Source organism: Chiloscyllium plagiosum, chromosome 18 (genome assembly GCF_004010195.1).
Source record: "Chiloscyllium plagiosum isolate BGI_BamShark_2017 chromosome 18, ASM401019v2, whole genome shotgun sequence".
Classification (NCBI taxonomy): domain Eukaryota; kingdom Metazoa; phylum Chordata; class Chondrichthyes; order Orectolobiformes; family Hemiscylliidae; genus Chiloscyllium; species Chiloscyllium plagiosum.
In genome coordinates this window covers 2,804,093-2,812,756 of record NC_057727.1, presented here as the reverse complement: position 1 = coordinate 2,812,756, position 8,664 = coordinate 2,804,093, and positions in this window count along the sequence as shown.

The following is an 8,664-nucleotide window of genomic DNA, read 5'->3' as shown; positions in this document are numbered from 1 at the left end:
GTCAAAGGGCTTCTGGAAATCCAAATAGATCACATCTACGGGCTCCTCCTTTATCTAATTTATTCATTACTTCCACAAAGAAGTCTTAACAGATTTGTCAGGCATTTGTCACCTCTCCTTGATGAAGTCATGCTGATTCAGCCCTACTTTATAGAACAATATAGCGCAGAACAGGCCCTTCAGCCCTCGATGTTGCGCTCACCTGTAAACCTATCTAAGCCTGCCCCCTACACTATCCCATCATCATCCATATGCTTATCCAAGGTCTGTTTAAATGCCCCTAATGTGGCTGACTTAACTACATTGGCAGGCAGGGTATTCCACGCTCTTACCCCTCTCTGAATAAAGAACCTGCCTCTGACACCTGTCTTGAATCTATCACCCCTCAATTTGCAGCTATGCCCCCTCGTACAAACTGGCACTTTCAAGTAGCATGGAAACATACCCTTCAGTCCAACCAGTCCATGCTGACCATGTTCCCAAACCAAACTAGTCACACCTGTCTGCGTTTGGCCCATATCCCTCCACACCTTTCCCATTCATGTACTTATAAATGTTGTAATTGGTAGCAGCATCTACCACTTCCTCTGGCAGTTCATTCCACACACCAACCACTCTCTACGTAAAAAGGTTGCCCCTCATGTCTTTTTTAAACCTTTCTCCTCTCACCTTAAAAACATTGAGCAGTACAGCACAGGAATGGGCCCTCCGGTCCATGATGTTGTGCTGAACATGACACCAAATTAAGCTAATCCCTTCTTCCTGCCCTTTGTCAATATCCCTCCATTCCTTGCTTATCTGAAAGCCTCTTAAAAGCCCCTATTATATCTGCCTCCACCTCTACCCCTGGCAGCATGTTGCAGACTCCTACCACTCTCTGTGTAAAACACTTGTCCCTCACATCTCCCTTGAACTTTCCCCCCTCACCTTTATATGTATGACCCCTAATACAGTATAAGACATTTCAACTCTGGGGAGAAACATTCTGACCGTCAACCCTAGCTCTGCATCTCATAACTTTATAAACTTCTTTCAAGTCTCCCATCAACCCCCACCACTCCAGAGAAAACAACCTGATTTTTTCTAGCTTCTCCTTATAGCTCATACCCTCTAATCCAGGCAGCTTCCTGGTAAATCTCTTCTGCACCCTCTCCAAAGCCTCTACCTCCTTCCTGTAATGTGGCGACCAGAATTGGATGCAGTATTCTAAGTGTGGCCTAACCAAAGTCTTATAAAGCTGCAAGATGTCATTATGACTCTTGTACTAAATTCCCTAACCAATAAAGGCAAGCATGCTATATGCCTTCTTTACAACCCTATCTATGTGTGTGGCCACTTTCAGAAGCTATGGACTTGAACCCCAGATCCCTGATTAACTGTATACATTTCCTTAACATTTGATCTCCCAAAGTGCAGCACCTACTTACCCAACTCCATCTGCCATTTCTCTGCCTATATCTGCAATTGATCTATATCCCACTGTATCCTGTGACAATCTTCTATACTATCCACAACTCCACTGATCTTTAAGTTGTCTGCAAACTAACTAACCCACCCATCTACATTTTCATCCAAGTTATTTACATATATAGCACAAACAGCATGGATTCCTGTGGAACACCACTAGGCACAGACCTCCAGTCTAAAAAAAACCCTTCCACTACTACCCTTTATGAGTAAGCCAATTCTGAATCCATGTGGCCAAGTCACTGTGGATCCCATACATCTTAATCTTCTGGATGAGCCTACCATGAGGGACCTTGTCAAAAGCCTTAATAAAAACCATATAGAAAACATCCACTGCTCTATCCACATCGATCACCTTCGTCACCTCTTTGAAAAATTCAATCATTAGTAAAACATGACCTGCCCCACACTAAGCCATGCTGACTGTCCATAATTAGGCCATGCTTTTCCAATATGCTCCCTAGTTTTAAAATGCTGCACTGTAGGGAAATGACCTTGGCTATTCACCTTATCTATGCCCCTTATGATTTTATAAACCTTTACCTGTATATGGTCACCCCTCAGCCTACTACACTCCAGGGAAAGAAAACCCAGCCTATCCAGCCCCTCTTTATAACTCAAACCCTCCAGTCTCCATAACATCCTTGTAAAACTTCTATCCACCCTTTACAATTTAATAACATTATTCTGGTAGCAGGGCGACCAGAACTGTAGCTGTCACATCACAAAGACTGCAATGGTTCAGAATCATAGAATCCCTACAATGTAGAAGCAGGCCATTTGGCCCATCGGCTCCACACGAACCCTCCAAAAAGCTTCCCACCCAGACCCACCTTTTTTTTAAAAGAGAATTAGTTTGTAGAAGTGGGGCTCCTCACCACCTTCTGAAGGGCAGAGTTTTTCATTTCAAAAATATACTTTATTCATAAAAATATTTTGATATCTGTATAATTGGTGATGCCATTCATATGTATACATTGCACATCTTTACATACAGAGATCAGACTGAATCATTTGTATATGCAAGTCTGTGTGTTGACCATCCAGATATTCTGCTGAGGCGTCAGCAGAGCCCAATTACTGGGTGGGCCCCCTGTTCGTCTTCTGGATTAGTGGTGCTGGAAAAGCACAGCAGTTCAGGCAGCATCCGAGGAGCAGTAAAATTGACGTTTTGGGCTCCTCAGATGCTGCCTGAACTTCTGTGCTTTTCCAGCACCACTAATCCAGAATCTGGTTTCCAGCATCTGCAGTCATTGTTTTTACCCTGTTCTTCGTAGGCAGGCAGACCTTACACGGTGGTCTTTCCCCACTGCGCCTTGGCAGCAGCTGCCCCAAGCTGCAGCGTGTCCCTCAGCACGTAGTCCTGGTCTTTGGAATGTGCCAGTCTGCAACACTCAGTCGGGGTCAACTCCTTCAGCTGGAAGACCAACAGGTTTCGGGGCAGACCAAAGAGCGTCTTTCACCAAATTGATGATCCTCCAGGCACAGTTAATGTTCGGCTCCTGGGGAACAGACCGTAGAGCACTTAGGGCGAGGCAACAAATGTTGACCTTGCCCATCATTACCACACTCTGTGAACAAGAGTAATGTAGGATATTTCATTTTCATCTTTAAGAGATAGAGAGGGTCTCAGTTTAACAGCTAAACCAAATCAGCTGAATGATAGATCGAACCTATAAGCAAAGTCATATAGATGGGGCATGAACCCATGACCTTCTGATTCATAAAGAGAAGAAATAGGTACCAACAAACTGATACCTGCGGGTCCTCAGACTCTTCTTGTCTACGACTGGATAGATATTAAAGGAAGCAGATAAACTGATATTTACATTGATGGAAGGGCTTAGTCAACCTTGACATGCAGATACCAAACAGTGATAACCTGCATCGTCATCAAAGTATCTTCACGTGATTGATGAGACATGAGTCAGGAGTAGGTGTTTGGATAAATACCGTGGTTTCCAACGTAACTATTGCAGAAGTCACAGGCAATTCCTCTGAATAACAAGTGAGGTTACGCAATGCGCATTGAATCATAGAGTGTTTACAGCACACAGACAGAAGCATTGTGATTGCACTGTCCAAAGAAATGAGTGTAATCCTGCTTTCCAGTACTTGATCCATAAATTTCTGGGACTTAAGGTTCACATCCAGACACCTTTTGTAAATGAGTTCAGGATTCATGCCTATAATGAGTTCCAGAGTCCAACCACCGTAAGGGGGAAAACAATTTCTTCTAATCTTTTGATCAATCACTGTCCTGAGTAACTGCTAAGCTAAATAAGCCTTTCCTGTCCACTTCATTCGGATGTCTCTTACCAGCTTGTACACTTCAATGAACCCAACCCCAGCCTGCTCTGTCCCATCTTTCCTCATTGCTGTATTAATCACTGGCTTAACTCTGCCCAAACTGGAGGAGGAGCATCTGGGAAGGTGTTGAGTGCCTCGAGGATTGCTGAAGAGAAAAAGGGGACACCCGGCAACAACAGAGTAAGGAGGGTGCTGCTACAACAGCACCCCACCCACCCCCTTCCTATGGCCACCACCTGCCCCAAGTGTAACACAGTCTGTGGCAGCCCCATCGGTCTACACAGACTCACCCTGAGAGTGGAAGAGAGTTATTCTCGTCTGTGAGGCACTGCCAATGATGTATCTTCCAGTCCTAGCAGCACCTTCATAAACCCTTTCTGTTCCGTCGCGAGTACAATTATATCCTTTTCGTAATGAGGTGACCAGAACTGCATGAGCTGAAAATGTGTTGCTGGAAAAGCGCAGCAGGTCAGGCAACATCAAAGGAACAGGAGAATCGACGTTTCGGGCATAAGCTCTTCTTCAGGAATGAGGAAAGTGTGCCAAGCAGGCTAAGATAAAAGGTAGGGAGGAGGTGGGGGGTGTGGACCTGACGAGGGAGTCACAGAGGGAGTGGTCTTTTTGGAATGCTGATAGAGGAGGGGAAGGAAATATATCCCTGGTGGTGGGGTCTGTTTGGAGGTGGTGGAAATGACGACGGATGATACGATGTATATGGAGGTTGGTGGGGTGGTAGGTGAGGACCAGTGAGGACCATCCGACCAGAACTGCATACAGTACACAAGTTGTGGATCAATTAATTTGCATTGTGGGTCTACCTGCAGAACATGGAATGCAGCAGTTCAAGAAAGTAACTCACCCCTCCTTCTCAAGGGGCAACTGGGGACGGGCAATAAATGCTGGCCCTGCTGCGCTTTCCAGCAACACATTTTTCAGCTCTGATCTCCAGCATCTGCAGTCCTCACTTTCAGCCAGTAATGCCCACATTCCAGAAAAATGATAAATAAACAATTACTTGTACAATTCCAGTATCACCTCCATGTTCATAAGTTCTATTGCTCAATTGATAAAGGACAGGATTCCATTTGCCTTCATGAGTATCCAATCAATCCTTCATTGTCCCTTCTGGGGATCTGTCAACATTCATCCAAGGTCCCTCACTTCCTATGCACCTGTCAGTTTCCTCACATTTATTGTCTATTCCTTGTTTGACTTTCCCAAATGCATCATCTCACACTTCTTCACGTTAAATTCCCTTTAAGTGAGGGTTCACTCAGCTGATCTCAGGTATGGAGTCCCTGATTTATAAGGAGAGGTTGAGTAGGTTGGGTGTGTACCCATTGGAATATGGAAGAGCCAACATTACTGATGCATGCAAGATTCTTAGGAGACTTGGTCGGGTAGATGCAGAACGGTTATTTGCCATGTGGGAGAGCCTAGGCTCAGTCAGCATCATCTCAGAATAAGGGGTCACCCATTTAAGACAGAGATGGGATGGAATTTCTTCTCTCAGATGATAGTAAATTTGTGGAATTCTTTAACACTGAGGGCTATCGAGTCTGGGCTGTTAAGTGTATCCAGGCTGAGATAGGCAGATTTTTAGTTAGGAGGGGAATCAAGGATTTCAGGGAAAAGACAGAAGAGTGGAGTTGAGGTTTATTGGATCAGTTATGATCTAATTGAATGGTGGATCAGACCCAATGGACTGAATGGTGTCCCACCTGACCAGTTCATTGATATTCTCCTGCGGTCCTCAGTTATCCTTCTCAGTACTGAGTGTGCGACCAACTTTTGTGTTGTTTGCAATGATCAGGTCCCCCTACATTTACATCCAAAGTGTTAATATTTAACAAAAAGCAGGCAAAGAATAGTTAGCCCTACAGAACCTTAGCCTTGATGGTGACATTGAACATCTATCTGCTCACCCCAGGTCAAATCAATCAGCAGATACTTATCCTTCTGATTCACTCTAAATAAAAAATCCAGCAGTCTCCAGATTCATTGTCCAGCACAACAACTTGATTTATGTAACACCTTATATAATATTGTAGCATCATTAGTCCTAAGTCACTTCACCAGAGAGTATTTTTAAAAAAAACTGAACTTAGCCACTCATAAAGAATGCTTAACAATTATTTCATGGGATGTGGGCTTTGCTGACAAGGCCAGCATTTGTCACCAGCATTGCCCCTAAACTGACTGTCTCATTAGGGCCATTTCTGAGGATAGCTCTGAGTCACCCTCATTGCTATGAGTCTAGAGTCACATGTTGGTCAGACTAGGTAAGGACGGCAGATTTCCTTCCATGAAGGTTATTACTGAACTGGATCAGTTTTTAAAACTATTGATGAGTTTCATAAAAACCAAAACAACTGTGGATGCTGTAAATCAGAAACAGAAATAGCTGGAAAAGCTCAGCAGGTCTGGCAGCATTTGTGAAGAGAAAGTGAGAACTGCAGATGCTGGCGATCAGAGTCAAAAAGTGTGGTGCTGACAAAGCACAGCCAGTCAGGACGTTCCTGATGAAGAACTTATGCTTGAAGCTTTGACTGTCCTGCTCCTCCTTTGCTGCCTGACTTGTTGTGCTTTTCCAGCACCACACTTTTTGACTGTGAAGAGAAATCAAAGTTAACATTTTGGGTCTGGTGACCCTTCCTCAGAGCTGATGGGAGCTAGGAAAATGTCACAAATCACACAACACCAGGTTATAGTCCAACAGGTTTAATTGTAAGGACTAGTTTTCCACAACCACCTGATGAAGGAGCAGCGCTCCGAAAGCTAGTGCTTCCAATTAAACCTGTTGGACAATAACCTGGTGTTGTGTGATTTTTAACTTTGTACACCCCAGTCCAACACCGGCATCTCCAATTAGGAAAATGTCGGTTTATATGCAGAAGATTGGCTGGGGGCAGGGAGTGTGGAGTAAAGGATAGGTGGGAATAGAGCTCAAAGAGAGAGAACAGTTGGACAGACAAAGGAGTTGATAATGATCTGGCTTATTATCAGATAGTGTACCATTATACACTACCTATTGTTAATCACTAACAGTCACCAATAACAACTATTCATTCTCCCAGCCAGATTGGAGACCAGCTTTCAATTCCAAATTTATTCATTAAATTTAAATACCACCAGCTGCTAAAGTGGGATTTGAACTGGTGTCTGGATTACCAGTTTTTAAAAGCCAGTCGCTGTTTATAAGTACAGAAAATGTTTGTATGTCAGATTTTTAAAATTACACCCTAGTGTGAGATTGCATTCATAAGTATGCGTGTTCATAAGTCAGATGTTTGTAAATCAGGGACCTCATGCACATGAGTCTTCTGGCTCACCACTAATCTTTGTCACATTGTATGGTTTTATTCCAAATTTGATACTACCCTTTAACTCCCTTGGTTAGCCATGTTGGTTTATCCCTTCCTAGAATCCTTCTTCCTCACTAGGAAACATCTTTGTTATGAGTCTCCCATTGTTCACAAATATCTTTTCCTCGACTGTCCTCGACTGACCAACTCTGCCCTCATTTCTTTGCAATTACCCTTACTTAAGTCCAGCACAGTTATTTCTGAGCCAAGTTTCTCACTCTCAAATTGAATGTCAAATTCCACATGTTATGGTCACTGTTTCCTAACAGATCTTTTACACTGACATCATTTATTAAACCTACCTCATTACACATCACCAGTGACTCAGGTATTAATCCTGGTATTATTACCCTGGAGATTTTGTTTTAGTTTTATTTTAGCTTCTAATGGTTCAAGTTCTTGTAACAGAGCCTCCTTTTGAATCTGGTGAATGTTGTTTCTATCAGGAGAGCTGAGGCATGGACTCCACACAGATGGAGTGAAGCTTCATCATTACTTCCATCCCGTTAGTTTGATTAGACTTGTTGTTCTTTTCCCACCTGATGCCTAGTGGCAAATATGTCATCTGTTTCTGTAACTAAATCCCCATAAAGGGGCTTTCAGGGCTGCCTCACTCCACATCAAGCACTGGCGGCCCCACAGGACTCTCCCACTCTTGCCTCCTGCCCCCTGGTGTTTTGGATGACTGGCAGGCTGTTTGGCTGTGTTACAAACACCCCTTCCATGAGCACCAAGCCCAGAAGTGAGGCTCGAACCCAGACCATCTGACCCACATACAGGGAAACCACCCCCTCTACGCCAAGAGCACCCCTGCGCCCCGAGACTTGACTTAATATTTCTGGGCCCTTCCACGGGCGCTGCATGTCTCATAGCAGCATCAGATGCAGTACTTTTTGAAGCAGTGCAGTCACTGTTGGCATAGAGTCATAGAGATGTACAGAACGGAAACAGACCCTTCAGTCCAACCCGTCCATGCTGACCAGATATCCCAACCCAATCTAGTCCCACCTGCCAGCACTCGGCCCATATCCCTCCAAACCCTTCCTATTCATACACTCATCCAAATGCCTTTTAAATGTTGTAATTGTATTAGCCTCTACCACTTCCTCTGGCAGGAGAAAGTGAGGGCTGCAGATGCTGGAGATCAGAGCTGAAAAATGTGTTGCTGGAAAAGCGCAGCAGGTCAGGCAGCATCAAAGGAGCAGGAGAATCCTTCCTGAAGAAGGGCTTATGCCCAAAATGTCGATTCTCTTCCTCCGTGATGCTGCCTGACCTGCTGTGCTTTTCCAGCAACACATTTTTCACCACTTCCTCTGGCAGTTCATTCCATACACGTACCACCCTCTGCGTGAAAAAGTTGCCCCTTATGTCTCTTTTATATCTTTCCCCTCTCACCTTAAACCTATGCCCTCTAGTTCTGGACTCCCCCACCCCAGAGAAAGGACTGTCTATTTATCCTATCCATGCCCCTCATGATTTTGTAAACCTCTATAAGGTCACCCCTCAGCCTCTGACGCTCCCG